The sequence below is a fragment of the Hemitrygon akajei genome, chromosome 14, assembly GCF_048418815.1.
Source record: "Hemitrygon akajei chromosome 14, sHemAka1.3, whole genome shotgun sequence".
Lineage (NCBI taxonomy): Eukaryota > Metazoa > Chordata > Chondrichthyes > Myliobatiformes > Dasyatidae > Hemitrygon > Hemitrygon akajei.
In genome coordinates, this window is record NC_133137.1 from 107975517 (window position 1) to 107995716 (window position 20200).

A 20200-nucleotide genomic window follows, 5' to 3' on the forward strand; every position below is an offset into this window, starting at 1 on the left:
CTGGGTCACCCGGGCCAAGAAATGTTCCAGCTGATGTTCATAAGCAGCAAAAGAGAACAACATTGCACCAGTTCACTGCAGTCTTAGGGGAAGGAATTTAGAAAATACAGTGGACTCCTGTTAAGTGGGCCACATGTTAATTGGAGCAACTGCCTATTTGGGACAGCTCTTAAAGTACAAAAATGAATTGAGAAAATAGCCAGGAGTCCCTTTGTTTATTTGGGACACTATGCCATTTAACTGGGGCAGGAGACCATTGCCAAACATTTTCTAACTAGCATCAGTCCCATGCACATTGTGTGGATGTTAGACACTACACCCTGCTTTGAGTGAATAGCTTTAAATGTCAGTGTTCAAAAAGCAGTGATTTTTGTCAGTGATAGTTGGTGAGTAATAAACAGCAAATCAATTCAGAAATGTTTTGCTCATTGCAGTTTCAAACATTCAGGCTTGCAAATGCCAGAAATGACTTCACAACTTCATCAAGTTTGGCACTACGAATAATTTGAAATATTGACAATCATGTTGAATGTTCCAATGAAAATGAAGATTTGAAGGATGCAATAATCAAAAGCATTAAGGGAGTGCACTATCCACACTAGACGTCTGTGCTTACTTTGTTCAATCAAAAGAACATGCCAGCATACACTGAATGAATTCCTCCATTGATAAGTATTAGGAACTAATGCAAAGTTTTATCATACTGCAGTAGTTTTGGTAATGTTCCTATTTATTTTGAATTTCATTTAAATACACAATTTGGTACTCAGTTACACAGTGGTTTGTCTTTTTGTACATTTTTAACAATTTCCATGAAACGGGGCAGCTACTTAATCAGGCCAAAATGTAAGACCATAAGACATACGAGCAGAATTAGGCCATTCAGCTCATCAAGTCTGCTCCACATTCCATCATGGCTGATCCAGGATCCCACTCAACCCCATACACCTGCTTTCTTGTCATATCCTTTGATGCCTCGACCGAACAACTTACGCTTTAAATATACCCACTTACTTGGCCTCCACTAGTTTGTGGCAGAGCATTTCACAGATTTACTACTCACGGGCTAAAAATCATCCTCCTCACCTCTGTTCTAAAAGGTCACCCCTCAATTACAGGGCTATGCCCTCTAGTTCTGGATAATCCCACCATAGGAAACTTCCTTTCCACATCCACCTTATCTGGTCCTTTCAACATTTGGTAGGTTTCATTGAGATTCCCCCACATCCTTCTAAATTCCAATAAGTACTGGCCTGAAGCTGCCAAATGCTCCCCACATGTTAACCCCTTCATTCCGGAATCATCCTCGTGAACCTCCTTTGGACTCTCTCCAATGACAACAACAACACATCATTTCTGAGATTCGAGGCCCAGAACGGTTGACAATAATCCAACTGCGGCCTGACCAGTGTCTTTTAAAGGCTCAGAATTATCTCCTTGCTTTTATATTCTATTCCCCTTGAATTAAATGCCAACATTGCATTTGCCTTCTTTACCACAGACTCAACCTGTAAATTAACCTTCTGGGAGCATTGCACGAGGACTCCTAAGTCCCTCTGCACCTCTGATGTTTGAACCTTCTCCCTATTTAAATAATAGTCTGCAATATTTTTCCTTTTGCCAAAATGCATCATCATACTTTTATCAATACCGTATCCCATATGCCACTTTTTTGCTCATTCTTCCAATTTGTCTATGTCCTGCTGCAATTGGATTGCTTCTTCAGCACTACCTACCCCTCCACCTATCTTCATATCACCCGCAAACTTTGCCACAAATCCATCAATTTTGTTATCTAAATCATCGACAAACAATGGAGCTTAGAAAAATAGAGGGCTATGGGTAACCTTAGTAATTTCTAAGATAGGGACTTGTTCAGCACAACTTTGTGGGCCGAAGGGCCTATATTGTGCTGTAGGTTTTCTATGTTTCTAATATGAAAGGTAGCGGTCCCAATACTGACCCCAGAGGAACACCACTAGACACCGGCAGCCAGCTGTGTATAAAAAGCAGAGGTTCCTAAAGCTTTGAAGTTTGAGTTATTTTTTTTTAAAAAAGGTTGAGAATCAGATCCTGACAAAGTGCTTTAACTTACACAGTGATGGATACCTTAACAAAGAAGACAGTGTAATTCTGAATGTTTTATTGCCTCTCCTCAGTAGTTTTGTTTGACCTTGCCTGTGGCAATAATTGCATTGCTGTGATATTGGTTAAATTCAAGATGTTGATGATAAATTTTCTTCCATTACTACAGCAGGGCCTGTGCAGAATGAAAGCTTTTACCCATCCGCACAGATGTATTGGTTTTAAACAGGAAGGACGTCAGTTTCTTGTAATGGCTGCATGACTTGGAGATGCATGCTATACCATTTACAGGTGATAGATGGGCACCTTGTTAAAGATGCAAAAATTAGAAGGCCTTATCACAATTATGCTCAATCTTCCTCAAGGTCTTGGTTTCAAGAACACTGAGGCACTCTGCAAGGTTAATGATGGATTGTAACAAAATGGCAGCAGCTGATGAGCTTTATTTTGCCTGCTCTGTGAAGCTCTTCATGGTCTGAGCAGCATTAAGTCACTGTGGAAAGGGTTACCATCTCACTAGTGTATTGCTGTTGTGCCTTTCTCTGGTGGGAGCAGCAACTGTCTGACTGGTGCAGAATCTCAACGCCCCTCCTAGGATCTGTGTTGCATCCCAACCGTGCATCTCTTTGTTAGAGTGATAGCTTCAGAATGCGGTACATTGGTAGAGTTCCATCACTGGCTCGGAAAACCAGTTCACGGTACGTACCTATCTTATTCTTTGGTGTTGCTCCAGATTGCTAACACATTAGAGTTTGGACATTGTGCACATCATTGACAATCAAGTGGGTATGGCGTTTACTCTAGATGCCAACAGCCAGAGCCATGTGTTGGCAGGGTGAGGGGTCATTTCCTCAACTAATGGATGCAAAGCCAATGGGTTAGATCCTGAAGTAATTCTCTGACTTTAAGACTTGCTGTCTGCATGTCCAGAAATGAAACTTCCCTCATCACCAAATGCCCATATGTTCTGTCTCCATATCCTGCTACACACACAAAATGCTGGTGGAACAAAGCAGGCCAGACAGCATCTATAAGGAGAAGCACTGTCGACAGTGTTTGGAAACGTCAACAGTGCTTCTCCTTATAGATACTGCCTGGCCTGCTGTGTTCCACCAGCATTTTATTTGTGTTGTTTGAATTTCCAGCATCTGCAGATCTCCTCGTGTTTGCTCCATATCCTGCTGCAGGTTTTCAGGTAAAGACTCTGCCTTTATAATGGCCAGATTGGTTTTCAGCAATGAAAGGTGAAACCTTCCTCATCAGTTCTGTATCAAAAACTTCAATGTGTCAGGGCTCAAGCCGAATCAGATCACTGCTCCACTAGATTTACTCAGCTCCACACTGAGCTATGGGACTCTCTTGTAGACATCAGTTCAGGTTGTATAATGTATGCATACTTTGATAATAAATGTATTTTGAACTTTGAATTGGAGATGGAAGGTGTTCATTCAGTAAGAAGAGAATAAGTAAAGTGAGCTAAGACTCTCTAGTGCTTAGAAGAATAAGAAGTAATCCCATTAAAAATACAAGGCAATAGGGATGGGTGCTTGATGGTTGCCATGGACAGGGTGAGGGACTTAAGAGTAGATTTGGAGAAGATGTTATCCTTGAACTAAGCTATCTAAAACCAGGGGTCCAAGCTCGAGGGGTCAGTTCATCAAGGCAGAGATGAGAAGAGATGTCATTTTCCAGAGAAAGATAAACATTCAGAATTTGGCATCCAAGAGGTCTGCAGAGACACGGTCACTCAGTATATCAGAATCAGGTTTATTATCACTGGCATGTGTTGTGAAATGTGTTAACTTAGCAGCAGCAGTTCAATGCAATACATAATCTAGAAGAAAAAAAACAGATAATAATAATAATCTTTGAACCTTTTAAAGAGTGCAGAATTGATGGAGAACATTGTTACTGCAAGAGCAGAAGGGCACACGCAATTATTCTGATCACCTGATCACTGGCTCTGTAAAGCATTACGCAAACCGCAAAGCTACCTTGCTGCCCGTCTATGACTCTTACTGAACAGAATGGTTGGTTTAGAAACATAGAAACATAGAAAACCAACAGCACAATACAGGCCCTTCAGCCCACAATGCTGTGCCGAACATGTACTTACCCATAGCCCTCTATTTTTCTAAGCTCCATGTACCTATCCAGTAGTCTTTTAAAAGAACCTATCATATCAGCCTCCACCACTGTCGCCGGCAGCCCATTCCACGCACTTACTATTTTCTGCATAAAAAAATTTACCCGACATCTCGTCTACACCTACTTCCAAGCACCTTACAACTGTGCCCTTTTGTGTTAACCATTTCAACTCTGGGAAAAAGCCACTGACTATCCACATGATCAATGCCTATCATCATCTTATACACCTCTATCAGAATACCTCTCATCCTCCCTGCTCCAAGGAGAAAAGGCCAATTTCACTCAACCTATTCTCATAAGGCATGCTCCCCAATCCAGGCAACATCCTTGTAAACCTCCTCTGCACCCTTTCTTTAGTTTCCACATCCTTCCTGTACTGAGGTAACCAGAACTGAGCACAGTACTCCAAGTGGGGTCTGAACAGGGTCCTATATAGCTGTAACAATACCTCTTGGCTATTAAACTCAATCACACGGTTGATGAAGGCCAGCGTACTGTATGCTTTCTTAATCACAGAGTCAACCTACACAGTAGCTTTGAGTGTCCTATGGACTTGGACCCCAAGATCCCTCAGATCCTCCACACTGCCAAGAGTCTTACCATTAATACTATATTCTGCCATCATATTTGACCTACCAAAATGAACCACCTCACACTTATCTGGGTTGAACTCCATCTGCCACTTCTCAGCCCAGTTTTGCATCCTATCAATGTCCCGCTGTAACCTCTGAAGCCTTCCACACTATCCACAACACCCCCAACCTTTGTGTCATCAGCAAATTTACTAACCCATCCCTCCACTTCTTCATCCAGGTCATTTATAAAAATCACGAAGAGAAGGGGTCCCAGAACAAATCCTTGAGGCACACCACTGGTCACCAACCTCCACACAGAATATGACCCGTCCAAAACCACTCTTTCCTTTCTGCAGGCAAGCCAATTCTGGATCCACAAAACAAGGTCCCTTTGGATCCCATACCTCTTTACTTTCTGAATAAGCCTTGCATGGGGGACCTTACCAAATTTCTTACTGAAATCCATATACACTACATCTACTACTCTATCTTTATCAATGTGTTTAGTTGCATCCTCAAAAAATTCATTCAGGCTCGTAAGGCATGACCTGCCTTTGACAAAGCCATGCTCACTATTCCTAATCATATTATGCCTCTTCAAATGTTCATAAATCCTGCATCTCAGGACCTTCTCCATCAACTTACCAACCATTGAAGTAAGACTCATTGGTCTACAATTTCCTGGGCTATCCCTACTCCCTTTCTTGAATAAGGGAAAACATCTGCAACCCTCCAGTCCTCTGGAACCTCTCCCATCCCCATTGATGATGCAAAGATCATTGTCAGAGGCACAGCAATCTCCTTCCTCACCTCCCACAGTAACCTGGGATACATCTCGTCCGGTCCCTGTGACTTATCCAACTTGATGCTTTCCAAAAGCTCCAGCGCATCGTCTTTCTTAATGTCTATATGCTCAAGCTTTTCAATCCACTGTAAATCATCCTTACAATCACCAAGTTCCTTTTCTGTAGTGAATACTGATGTAAAATATTCATTAAGTACCTCCACTATCTCCTCCAGTTCCATGCACACTTTTCCACTGTCACACTTCATTGGTCCTATTCTCTCACGTCTTATCTTCTTGCTGTGCACATACTTGTAGAACGCCTTAGTATTTTCTTCAGTCCTGCTCACCAAGGCCTTCTCATGCCCCTTCTGGCTCTCCTAATTTCATTCTTAAGCTCCTTCCTGTCAGCCTTATAATCTTCTAGATCTCTATTATTACCTAGTTTATTGAACCTTTCGTAAGCCTTTCTTTTCTTCTTGACTGTATTTTCAACAGCCTTTGTACACCGTGGTTCCTGCACCCTACCATCCATTCCCTGTCTCACTGGAATATACCTATGCAGAATGCCACACAAATATCCCCTGAACATTTGCCATGAAAGCATTTTGTTTAGAGTAGAGTAGGTTTGCAGTCATGTAAACCAGATTTCCTCCAAAGAGGATCAGTGAACCATTTAAAAAAAATTTTATTCTACGTTATCAATCAAGCATTAAATTCCACAACAGCATGGTGGAATTTGAACTACAGATATTAGTTTCCTAATTGGTCAGGGTATTAAAGGTTATGGTGAGATGGCAAGTATATGGGGTTCAGTGGGATCCAGGATCAGTTCTGATGACTTATGGTCTTATGATATTACTAATCTGTTCCACCATGGCAGTTGTGGAATTTTTTTTTGCCTTTTCTTTATCAATCTTTTTTTATTAAGTTTCAAATAGATAAACATAACAATGATAGTGATACAAAGAGATCAGGATTACATTAATAACAGTTAACGTATACATAAACAGACTCCGAGTAACATGTGTAATCTAACCCTCCTAATCTCTTAGTAACTAAACATGATAAAGATTCAAAGAAAAAAGATTCTTACAAGAAAAAACACCCTGAACTAACAAAAAAAAGAATAAAAACAAAACAAAAGCTGGGCTGCCTTGTTACTTCAGTTAAAATTGTTAATTGTCATTAACTCCGCTCCTCTATACATGAACAAAAAGTTATTGAGAAGGCTTCCGAAAAGGTCAGCTTACATCATATAAAAATGTTGAATAAATGGTCTTCAAGTTTCTTCAAATTTAACCAAAGGATCGATAGTGACACTCCTAATTTTTTCCAAGTTTAAGCATGTTATAGTTTGGGAAAACCATTGAAATGTAGTAGGGGGATTAGAATCTTTCCATTTAAATAAAATGGATCTTCTGGCTATTAATGTAACAAATGCAATCAAACGGCAAGCTGAAGGGGATAATTGATTAGAGTCCGTCACTGGTAATCCAAAAATTGCAGTAATAGGATGAGCTTGTAAATCAATATGCAAAACTGCTGAAATAGTATCAAAGATATCTTTCCAATATTTTTCTAAAAGAGGACAAGACCAGAACATATGTGTCAAAGAAGCTACCTCAGACTTACATCTGTCACAGACAGGATTTATATGGCAATAAAAACAAGCTAACTTATCCTTGGTTATACGGGCCTTATGAACCACCTTAAATTTATCAAGGCATATCTAGCACACACTAAAGAAGTGTTAACTAGTTGGAGAATTTTCTCCCATTTCTCTATAGATAAAGGTACCTGAAGTTCTCTTTACCATTCATTCTTAACTTTATCAGATGTACCTAGATGTATTTTGGTAATCAGATCATAAATAATTGCTATTAAACTCTTTTGATAGGGGTTTAAACCTAAATTCAGGAGATTTACAAGGACAGGTGTGTAAAAAGGGCCCGTAGAATCATTAGGGATCCAAGTCACCCCAACCACAATCTATTCTAGCTGTTACCATCTGGGAAATGGTACCGCAGCTTAAAAGTCAGTACCAACAGGCTCCAGGACAGCTTCTTCCACCAGCCCATCAGGGTGATGAACTCATGCTGATTTGAGTGTACTCTATATTACATTGACTGTTCTATTTATTATAAATTATTGTAAATTACTATGTGCACATTGCACATTTAGACAGAAACGCAATCTTAAAGATTTTTACTCCTCATGTATGTGAAGGATGTAAGAAATAAAGTCAATTCAATTCAATTCAATCACTATTTCCAAAAACTAATGTAACACCCTGGTTAAGATTTTTACTACTATGCAGTAGGTATTTCATTTTAGCAGTTGTGTAAGAGTAGTCTGTTCTGCTTTTAGTATGTTTGGATTTGAGCTAAAGACAAGGGGCTATGTTGTTCAATTTAGGAATGTGGTGTCAGCCAATCAGGATGGTAGAATAAGGAGAAGGTTCTAGAGAACACTGGGTGGAGAGGTTTTGGTGACGGACACTGGTGTGGGTTGAGGTCTTTTTGTTGGGAGCTGGGAGAAGACAGGAGAGAAGATAGTTGCAGATGCTGTCCTTGCTGCACAAGATGCTTTGTGCAGATGAATGGCTTCAAGGAGGAAAGACCAATATGCCCATGGGGAAACCCATTTGTTAGAGATGGATTTTGAGTGACATTAAGAAGGTGGTGTGTGCTTTTACATAGACTGTGGGTCCAGCGCACGAGTTAAAGACAACTTCAAGATGAGCTCTAACTTATGTGCACATTTGGACTTGGTTAACTGTAATGGGCCCTTTTTTTTCTTTTCTTTATTCTACCAACTGGTTGATAAAGCTGAAATTTGTAACTATACTTGCTTTATAATTGTACACAGTGTATAATCTGTTATTTCTTGCCGACGGGTAATTACAAGTGAAGAGCATTTACATAGTATTCGCTTAGACTTTGGTGTGGGTGGTCAAAACTTCCCGGCTCCCTCTGTCTGGTGAAATCCAAGTCATATCGACCCTAGACATAAGTAGTTCGAGAAAAGTGGCTAACCCAAAGCAGAGCAATTTCTACACACCCTGGCAATGATCAGGAAATTCACTTTCACACATTTTGGCAGGATCTTCATCCCCTGCTGCACTTATTCCTCCAAATAACAGAAACAACAAAAGCCATGATGATTCTTACCAACTTGGAAAACAATTCTTATTTATTCTCAGAACAACTATGGCATTCCTGGAGGTAAACACTAAACATGAATTATTTGTCATTGAAATTTCTATTATCGTTCGGCCTCAAATTCACATTCACATGTGCTCTAACTGTTTCTTCCTTAGGGTCCAGGGTGATGGTCACTCTCAATTTCCGAGCCTCCACACCATTCCAGGTTGCTACTGGTGCACTTTGCCACACCACACAACTTGCCGCATGAGAGAGGTCCATACTTCAGAATGGAAGATTTCACCTACTTTTTGCTCAGATCTCAAGAGCAGACAGAGTGAGATGGCAAATTAATTTCACTTAATTATTGCAAAGATCTCAAGAGCTGGCAGGGTAAAATGGCTAATTGCCTGCAATGTAGGTTTCCCCACAATGTAGGCATTCACAGACAAATGCACATCATTACGGAGATGTCCATAGCAACATTGTGCCAGGAGCAGTTGCCTTTAGCCCTGGAAGGTCACTGTGGCCTCTACAAATATTGTTCTCTAACCTGTCTCAGCCCTTCTGATTCACCAAGAGATTTTTCCTACCATCCAATACTCATTCAGCAGCAAAATTCCCCTGCAGCTAGAAGAGCATCATTATCCTTTAAAGATTGGCTGCAGAAACTGCATCAGTTTAAACTGCACTGAGAACTACAAAAACGTGCAATGCATCAGTAGGGAACACCACACTAATGCAGATGATGTCTGTTTCAGCACAGTGCTCATTTGCAACTAGAGTTCTCACTCAATGAAACATTCATAAATAATGTAGGAATGACACAAAGGCTGGCTTCATACCAAAATAAATGCGTGGAACAATATACAGGCAATTTTACTGCCTTCCCTTTTTCTCCTTTTATCCAATCTCTTTATATTTCATCCCAATTTTTAAGGTATAGATTTCTCTACTTCATAGTTTTCATTCACTTCCCTGGATGCCCTGGTTTCTTCCCTCATCACAGGGACAAGCATACTGATGGGTTCAGTGGATACTGGAAATTACCCCAGTGTGTAGATGAGCGGAAGCATATGGTTGGTGATGACAATGGGAAAATATACTCTTTGTGATTTTTACAAATTACCTGCATGAGGAAGTGGAGGGATGGGTTAGTAAATTTGCTGATGACACAAAGGTTGGAAGTTTTGTGGATAGTGTGGAGGGCTGTTAGAGGTTACAGAGGGATTTCGATAGGATGCAAAACTGGGCTGAGAAGTGGCAGATGGAGTTCAACCCAGATAAGTGTGAAGTGGTTCATTTTGGTAGGTCAAATATGATGGCAGAATATAGTATTAATGGTAAGACTCAGCAGTGTGGAGGATCAGAGGGATCTTGGGGTCCAAGTCCATAGGACACTCAAAGCTGCTCCACAAAGGACTCTGTGGTTAAGAAGGTGTATGGTGCATTGGCCTTCAACAATTGATATATAGGACCCTGGTCCGACCCCACTTGGAGTACTGTGCTCAGTTCTGGTCACCTCACTACAAGAAGGACGTGGAGACCATAGAAAGGGTGCAGAGGAGATTTAAAAGGATGTTGCCTGGATTGGGAATCATGCCTTATGAGAACAGGTTGAGTGAACTTGGCCTTTTCTCCTTGGAGCAACAGAGGATGAGAGGTAACCTGACAGAGGTGTACAAGATAATGAGAGGCATTGATCGTATGGATAGTCAGAGGCTTTTCCCAGGGTTGAAATGGCTAGCACGAGAGGGCATCGTTTTAAGGTGCTTGGAAGCAGGTATAGAGGAGATATCAGGGATAAGTTTTTTTTACACATAGGTTGGTGAGTGCATGGAATGGACAGCTGGCAGTAGTGGAGGTGGAAATGATAGGGTCTTTTGAGAGACTCCTGGATGGGTACACGGAGCTTAGAAAAAAAGAGGGCTATGGGTAAGCCTAGGTAGTTCTAAGGTAAGGACATGTTCAGCACAGCTTTGTGGGCCAAAGGGCCTGTATTGTGCTGTAGGTTTTCTATGTTTCTATACTGTATATACATATAAATGGGATTACTGTATAATTAAGTTGGTTCTTAATGAACACTGTGGGCAGAAGGGCCTGCTTCTGAACTGTATGATTCATCTTCAAACTGGTGCTGTTGCTGGGACCCAGCAGACTTGAAATCCAAAAAGAATTGATAATATTGGGCAATTAAATAGATCTTGCAGGCTTCTAAAAATCTGAAATAAAAAGAAAATGCCAGTGCATCAGTATCTCTGACATAACATTAGTTTCCTGTAAAATAAAATCAATTTCTCACTCCACAAATGCTGCCTGACCTGCTGAGTGTTCTGTTTACAATCAGTGTGTACCTATTTTCAGCATCTCGGCCAGTTGCCAGTGTTCAATAATTCTGCTCACACACACACACACGGAGTCTGGCCATAATTAAGGTCCATTCATCTCTTTTCCTCATTAGTTTTTGGTCCAAGTTATACATTATTTATAGAAACACTAATATATTCCTCAGGAAGCTTTCCCCTACAGAATAATGGCATCTTTGCTTCTGTATCCATCTCAATAATCATGAAAGAGAGCCAGCAGCAACAAAGAAACAGAGCTGATTATAGAACCAAGAACAGATGGGATGCAGTATTCTGTGTACAATCTAAACTCTTTCATGGTACCATCTACTTCTCTACATTCACCCAGACCATAATGCCACCTGTGACTGCTTAAACAATAAAACACTGCAGTAGCTCAGTATGCAGCCTCATTACCCATCAATGTCTAATCTTACTCTCCATTTTCCAACCACCCTCTACTAGCCCATTATCTAATCTCCTACCCATCCCAAATTACACTGTAATGGCCTATAAAGTCTCATCACCCTTTTCTACTCCATCATCTTAATCCCTCTCTCTGCCTCAATACCCATTACCCTTTAATGTTTATTCCAATTTAATCCCAAACTCCAGTTTACTGCTTAAATTCTTTAACTTTCCTGCATTAAAAATAAAGTCCACATTTAAGATTATGAATTTAACATTATATTTTTCTAAATGTATTAAGACTATGAGTCTTATTTCTTACTAAGTTGTGGAGATAAATCTTACACGAGTTGGCTCTTGTAATCTTGAAAATCGCCATCATTGCTTTGAATCACAGAGTAGTGAAGCACTCATTTGCCTCATTGTGCTGGCAAATTGTTTAAAGTACTTACTACTGTCTGACCCCTCTGACCTTTACCACTTAGTGAAACTTTTCAGTGAAACTGCTACGAATTTCAACACTTGTATCCTCCATCACAGCAATTTGTATTTCTAGCCCTGCTTCTTTTGCCAGTTACAGTAAATGTAGTCAAGAAACCAAACTACAGTCATTGGAAGTTGTTCCATCATAAGTGTTCGTATCAATTAATTTCTTAACCTCTTTTCCCTCCATGTTCTTCCTTGCAACTACTGAATTTCAGAAACTTCTCAAACACTTCTTCATTATCACCAGTCTTTTTTTCAAGTAACTCCTCATTGAATCCAGGCTGCATCTTTTAGTGCGCAAACACGAGGAAATCTGCAGATGCTGGAAATTAAAACAACAACACACACAAAATGCTGGTAGAACACAGCAGACTAGGCAGCATCAATAGGGAGAAGCGATGTCGACGTTTCGGGCCGAGACCCTTCGTCAGGACTAACCGAAAGGAAAGATACTAAGAGATTTGAAAGTAGAGGGGGGAGGGGGAAATGTGAAATGATAGGAGAAGACCGGAGGGGGTGGGATGAAGCTAAGAGCTGGAAAGGTGATTGGCGAAAGTGATACAGAGCTGGAGAAGGGAAAGGATCATGGGACGGGAGGCCTCAGGAGAAAGAAAGGTAAGGGGGGGGACCACCAGAGGGAGATGGAGAACAGGCAAACAACTAAATATGTCAGGGATGGGGTAAGAAGGGGAGGAGGGGCATTAACGGAAGTTAGAGAAGTCAATGTTCATGCCATCAGGTTGGAGTATATACCCAGCCGGTATATAAGGTGTTGTTCCTCCAACCTGAGTTTGGATTCATTTTGACAATAGAGGAGGCCATGGTTAGACATATCAGAATGGGAATGGGACGTGGAATTTTAATTCCACGTCCCATTCCCATTCTGATATGTCGGATCTCCCAGTGGCCACACATTTTAATTCCACGTCCCATTCCCATTCTGATATGTCTATCCATGGCCTCCTCTATTGTCAAAATGAATCCAAACTCAGGTTGGAGGAACAACACCTTATTTACCGGCTGGGTAGCCTCCAACCTGATGGCATGAACATTGACTTCTCTAACTTCCATTAATGCCCCTCCTCCCCTTCTTACCCCATCCCTGACATATTTAGTTGTTTGCCTGTTCTCCATCTCCCTCTGGTGGTCCCCCCCCTCCTTTCTTTCTCCTGAGGCCTCCTGTCCCATGATCCTTTCCCTTCTCCAGCTCTGTATCACTTTCGCCAATCACCTTTCCAGCTCTTAGCTTCATCCCACCCCCTCCGGTCTATTCCTATCATTTTGCATTTCCCCCTCCCCCCTCTACTTTCAAATCTCTTACTATCTTTCCTTTCGGTTAGTCCTGACGAAGGGTCTCGGCCCGAAACATCGACATCGCTTCTCCCTATAGATGCTGCCTAGCCTGCTGTGTTCTACCAGCATTTTGTGTGTGTTGTTGCATCTTTTAGTGTTTATTTTCAAACATTTCCTCTTAAACTGAATTGATGCTTCACCTAACAGTATTGTTAAGCAGGGCTTGGTTCAATATCACCTTCACATCAAACTCTCTCCTTTACAAGCTGCATCGCTCCCTGCAAATCCATGCCCCAATGCTCTACCAACCCCCTTCATCCCACAATATCCAGATACCAATTCTCCTCAGCCCCGTTTCCAGGACCAGTTATAGAGCTGGACAGCACAGAAACAAGCTCTTGTTCCCCTCCAACCTTTTTCCACCACATACACTAATCTAATTTTTACTCAGTTTGAATCTTCTTATGCTTTGTCTGTTTAAGTGTTTGTGTGAAATACCCCGATCAAGTAAACATCCTAGTAAATCTCCTCTGGACTCTTTCCAATGCAACCAAACACTTTTTATGGTGTGGCAACCAGAAGTAACCACAAAACCCCAAGTGTGGTGTAACTAGTGGGTTGTAAAGTTACAATATAATACACCAACTTTTATATTCCTGCCCATCTATAAAAGTCACTTCTTAATGCCTTCAACACCCTATCAACTTTTGTTAACACTTTCAGTGAACTATGGATTGAAACTCAAGATCCCTGTGTTCATCAACATTCCTTACATCCACCATCCTGGCCATGCTCTGTTCTTGTTGTTGCCATCCAGAAGAAGGTACAGGAGCCTCAGGACCCACACTACCAGGTTCAGGAACAGTTATTACCTTTCAACCATCAAGCTCTTGAACCAGAAGGGATAACTTCACTCGTTCACTTGTCTCATTACTGAACTGTTCCCATAACCTATGGGGTCACTTTCAAGGATTCTTCATCTCATTTTCTCAATATTATTGTTTAATTTTTTTAATAATTGTTATCATTATTTCTTTTTTCTTCTTTTTGTGTTTGCAGTTTGTTGTCTTTTGCACATTGGATGTTTGTCCATCCTGTTGGGGTACGGTCTTTCATTGATTCTATTGTGTTTCTTGTATTCCCACAAGAAAATGAATCGCAAGGTTGTATATGGTGACTTATATTTACTTTGAAAATAAATTTACTTTGAACTTTGAACTTCTGAAGTTTACAATTTTCTGTACATGTTTACCTCTATCTGACTTGTCAAAATGCATCACCTCGTACTGATTAGAAATTAAATTCCATCAGCCAAAGCTCTACCTAACTTTCCATCAGATCGGCATCTTCTTCGCTGCCCACAATACCATCAACTCTAGTGTCACCCACAAACTTACTAATCACTGCCTCCTACAATGTCACCTAGCCTCCAGTCTCCTCCAAAAGCCTTTTATTCCCCAGTATCCTCTCATCAAGGCACCAAAACTCTAATTGAAAATATACTGTTTGACCCTATAATCCTAAATGGGGCAGCATAAAACTGAGCATCCATGAGGGGCTATGGATCATCAGCTGCAGATATGCACACTATCAAAATACATAACCTCATGGCTCAGCATATTCTCTCACTCTACCTTCGGTGTCAAGTCAAGAATCAACTCTAATTGAATGACTGGTCATAACTGAAACAATGAGATGCCAGCTCAGTGAATGTACAACATGGGACTACTTCAGAAGTAGCAGAGTTAAGTGAACTCATAACTAGTGAAACAGATCAAACCCTGCAATCCTATCATGTATAGTTGTGAATGGTAATAGGTAATTAAAAAGCTAACAGAAGGTGCATTCACTAAGAATATCCTCACCTTCAGAGTATACAATAATCTGACACAGTCACACTCATGAGTCATGTGCCAGACATGTACATCACTATTTCCTATCCCACAGGTGAGGCTGACTCTCAGAGTTGGGGGTACTCAGCAGGTGAGTGCTGGAGAAAATATAAAGCATTCACAACCACAATCAATCAGAAATGCAAAACAATTCATTTTGACTTCCTCCAAAAATACACAATATTGTAGGCGTCGCTTCATATAATACCAAGAAATGGTTTGGCACGATAGGTTCAGCAAAGACAATGGGACCACACAACAATACCACACTTCAAAATTAACTGCATCCAGTAAAGTGAAGCTGCTCCAGTAAAGTTACAACCCTGGCCTTCGAGGGAAAAACACTCGAAATTTTCGAGTCGTACTTCACACAAAGAAAGGTGGCAGTTCAGTTGTTGAAGGTTAGTCACCACATCCCCAGACGATCACAGTGAGAGTTCCTCAGGGCAGTGCCCTAGGCCCATTTACCTTCAACTGCTTCATCAATGATTTTCCTTCAATCAGGTCTTAAATGGTGTGTTCACTGATGACTACAGCCTGTTCAAATCCATTTGCAATTCCTTAGAAAATGAAGCAGCCCGTGCCTGCCTACATGGAGATCTAAGCAATGTTCAGGCACATGTTGGTAGATGAAAAATAGCATTCACATCACCTAAGTGTCAGGCAATGACCATCACCAACCCTTGACATTTAACTATTTGTAGGTCACAATCTACCTGAACCAATTGAACCAGTTATCTAGATACCATGCTGCCCAGAGTATGAATACCCTTCCTGCCATCCCAAGCACTTGCCACCATCTACAAGTCACAAGTCAGATATCTGATGGAACACTCCCTCCATGACTGAACGAGTACAGTGCCAAAAACTTTCAAGGATTTTGAAACCACCCAGAACAAAACTGCACAGCCTATCTGTCATCATAAGCATCATTTCCCCTACCACTGGGGTACAATGACTGGCCACACATCGAGTACTGTGTACAATTTTGGTTTCTGTATTTTGTGAAGGATGTGAAGGCACTGGAGAGAGTTCAGAGAAGGGTCACGATACTCACTACAGGTCTGCAGGGTATGAGCTATGAAGAAAGGTTGAAAAAAATTTAGCTGAAGTAGACATGAGAGGAGACTTGATAGAAGTGTTCAAAATCATTAAGGGTATAAGTGAGCTGGATGTCAGCTGCTACTTCAAAATTAATCCATCAACAAGCACACAGGCCCATACATAGGTGGAGACTGGTTAAAGGGAGATTTCAGACAAACATCAGGAAGCATTTCTTTACATAGCAAAGAACAAATGGAACAAACACCTAGTTGTGTTGTTGTGAGCAGTACTTTAGAGACTTTCAAATCTAAACAGAGAAAGCTTGTAGACTCTGCGAAAAGGAGGATAGGCAGGTAATAGAGATGGGACGCACTCAGACCGAAGGCTTGAGATGCCTCTATTTTAATGCAAGGAGTGTTGTGAACAAAGCGGATGAGCTTAGAGCGTGGATCAGTATAACATATAACAATCACAGCACGGAAACAGGCCATTCCGGCCCTCCTAGTCCGTGCCGAACTCTTAATCTCACCTAGTCCCACCTACCCGCACTCAGCCCATAACCCTCCACTCCTTTCCTGTCCATATACCTATCCAATTTTACCTTAAATGACACAACTGAACTGGCCTCTACTACTTCTACAGGAAGCTCATTCCACACAGCTATCACTCTCTGAGTAAAGAAATACCCCCTCGTGTTTCCCTTAAACTTTTGCCCCCTAACTCTCAAATCATGTCCTCTCGTTTGAATCTCCCCTACTCTCAATGGAAACAGCCTATTCACGTCAACTCTATCTATCCCTCTCAACATTTTAAATACCTCGATCAAATCCCCCCTCAACCTTCTACGCTCCAATGAATAGAGACCTAACTTGTTCAACCTTTCTCTGTAACTTAAGTGCTGAAACCCAGGTAACATCCTAGTAAATCGTCTCTGCACTCTCTCTAATTTATTGATATCTTTCCTATAATTCGGTGACCAGAACTGTACACAATATTCCAAATTTGGCCTTACCAATGCCTTGTACTTGGAGATATGATGTGGTGGCCATTACAGAGACTTGGATAGCTCAGGGACAGGAATGGTAAGTTCAAGTGCCAGGTTTTAGATGTTTCAGAAAGGACAGGGAAGGAGGCAAAAGAGGTGGGGGTGTGGCACTGTTGATCAAAGATAGTGTCACGGCTGCAGAAAAGATGGATGCCATGGAGGGATTGTCTATGGAGTCTCTGTGGGTGGAGGTTAGGAACAGGAAGGGGTCAATAACTTTACTGGGTGTTTTTTATAGGCCGCCCAATAGTAACAGGGATATTGAGGAGCAGATAGGGAAACAGATCCTGGAAAGGTGTAATAACAACAGAGTTGTCACGATGGGAGATTTTAATTTCCCAAATATCGATTGGCATCTCCCTAGAGCAAGGGGTTTAGATGGGGTGGAGCTTGTTAGCTTGTTACCTTGACACAATATGTAGATAAGCCTACAAGAGGAGACACTGTACTTGATTTGGTATTGGGAAATGAACCTGGTCAGGTGTCAGATCTCTCAGTGGGAGAGCATTTTAGAGATAGTGATCATAATTCTATCTCCTTTACAATAGCATTGGAGACAGATAGGAACAGACAAGTTAGAAAAGTGTTTAATTGGAGTAAGGGGAATTACAAGGCTATCAGGCAGGAAATTGGAAGCTTAAATTAGAAACAGATGTTCTCGGGAAATGTACAGAAGAAATGTGGCAAATGTTCAGGGGACATTTGTGTGGAGTTCTGCATAGGTACGTTCCAATGAGACAGGGAAGTTATGGTAGGGTACAGGAACCGTGGTGTACAAAGGCTGTAATAAATCTAGTCAAGAAGAAAAGAAAAGCTTACAAAAGGTTAAGAGAGCTAGGTACTCTTAGAGATCTAGAAGATTATAAGGCTAATAGGAAAGAGCTTAAGAAGGAAACGAGGAGAGCCAGAAGGCGCCATGAGAAGGCCTTGGCGGACAGGATTAAAGAAAACCCCAAGGCATTCTACAAGTATGTGAAGAGCAAGAGGATAAAACGTGAAATAGGATCTATCAAGTGTGACAGTTTTTTTACTCAGAGGGGTGAGTGCGTGGAATGGGCTGCCGGCAACGGTGGTGGAGGCGGATACGATAGGGTCTTTTAAGAGACTCCTGGATAGATACATGGAGCTTAGATAAATAGAGGGCTATAGATAAGCCTAGTAATTTCTGAGGTAAGGTCATGTTCAGCACAACTTTGTGGGCCGAAGGGCCTGTATTGTGCTGTAGGTTTTCTATGTTTCTAAACTCAATAGTTAGATTAAATTCAATAGAATAGAATTTGGCAAGCTTTGTTGGGCCACATGGTCTGCTCTAGTCAAAAGTTTTCTAATGTTCCTGTGAGCCATCTACAAAATGTACTGTACCTACTTGCCAAGGTGATTCTGAGAGCTGCTAAAACCCGTAGCCTCTAAGACGAGGAAGGACACAGCAGCAGGTGCATGCAAAAGTCACCGCTAGAGGTTCCCTCCACACCCACCTCTTCCTGACAGAGAAATATATCGCTCATCATTGGGTCTGCATCCTGGAACTCACAGTCCACCTGTACAGTGGAGTTTATTAGCCAGAAATGTGAAGTGGAAGGTGGTGACTCGACCAAGACGTTCTCAAGGGCAACAATGCATCCTTCCCAGAAACAAGCAGATTCCGAAAAAGTAATTTTCAAAAATCCTCACGGACGTTCCTCTAAACACACAGTCCACTCACTAATGGTTGTTTCTACATATGTTTCTATCGATATACATTTGGAGAAAAATTGTAATTGTATGATTGGCCTGTCAATGAGACTTTCCCTTGAAAGGGTCCGTGAGGGTAAGGTTTCTTTAAAAAGCTACTACACTGACGACAAGTCCTCTTTAAATGCACCTTTGACGGAGTAAATCCCTCTCTCAAAGAAATGCCCCGTTGGAGACCCACCCGCTTTAATGGAATTCATCTTCGCCGTACCGTTGGAGCAAGACGATAAAACATTTAAAGGGCTGAACCGGAATGAGTTTTAACAGGGGCAGGGGCGGGAAGCGTTTCTACATACCTCTGACCACCAGAACCAGCTTTAGTTCCAGGCGTGTTCGGCAAAGTAAGTAATTGAGAGTATGCCAGCGACATACTTCATCCCTGAAATACCCAGAGCTGGAGCCTCCGCAGTAAAATTACTTACCAAACATAGCTCTCTCTCTCTTCACTCCATTCTCCAAATGTTTTTCGGGTAGTCTTGCTTAAATGTAGATCTTCAGAGAGATTTCCCGGGAAATCCCAGCTGCTTCCTGAAAAGCTGCTGAAAGACTGTATCAGACAGCATCAGTATTAGCTCCACCGTGCGCTGTTAAACTGCCCCTCTCCAAGCCCCCTTTCCCCGAGTCCCGGGAGCGAGCTGCGTAGTGCTCCCCTTTCTCTGCCACTCACTCCGTCATATTGAATCACAAGATTCAAACTTTGCCAGGCTTTTGTCTGTTTGACAGGGCAAAATCCTGTGAACCCTCAGGCAATATGACCGTGAGTCCTCGCATCTGAAGACTGGACCCTACCGCTCGACATCTCCGGCTCCTCAGCAAATTTCCAGGTTACACTGGGCTCATCAGGAGAGGTGTGGGTGTGTGCAGGGAGGGAGGCAGGAGAGATCTTTAGTTGTTATTCCTGACCAAACGGGAGCACGCATTTAGAATTGGCGGCAAGGACTGAAAGTGCCGCTTCAGGACTGTACCACAACGTCCAGCCACTGTCCCTGGAGCGAACAACAGCCTCCTCTAATGGCGATGCCATCACGTATCAATGTCACCTGAAGGCTGGCGGGAAGATTCCCCTTGTGAACATAATTGCCAAATTTATCATTGAACTCGTAATTTGTTTGCCCCGGAGTAACGGATTTGAACCTTGTCTATTCAAGGAGATACACAGTATAGTCAAATAGATACGGTAGCGAGCATGAGAGTGGGGAATATGTTAGAGAACTGAGT

General features: G+C 41.7%; 1 protein-coding gene across 3 annotated transcripts in view; it reads right to left on the reverse strand.

Moving 5' to 3' along the window:
* The window catches only part of shank3a (SH3 and multiple ankyrin repeat domains 3a), a 1154364-nt gene extending 1134539 nt beyond the window's left edge, over window positions 1-19825 (reverse strand). For all 3 annotated transcript variants that reach the window (XM_073066894.1, XM_073066893.1, XM_073066892.1), the window contains exon 1: window positions 19405-19825. The gene's annotated coding sequence lies outside the window, so the exon portion shown is untranslated. The remainder of the gene's footprint in view (window positions 1-19404) is intronic.
* Window positions 19826-20200: the final 375 nt, after the last annotated feature.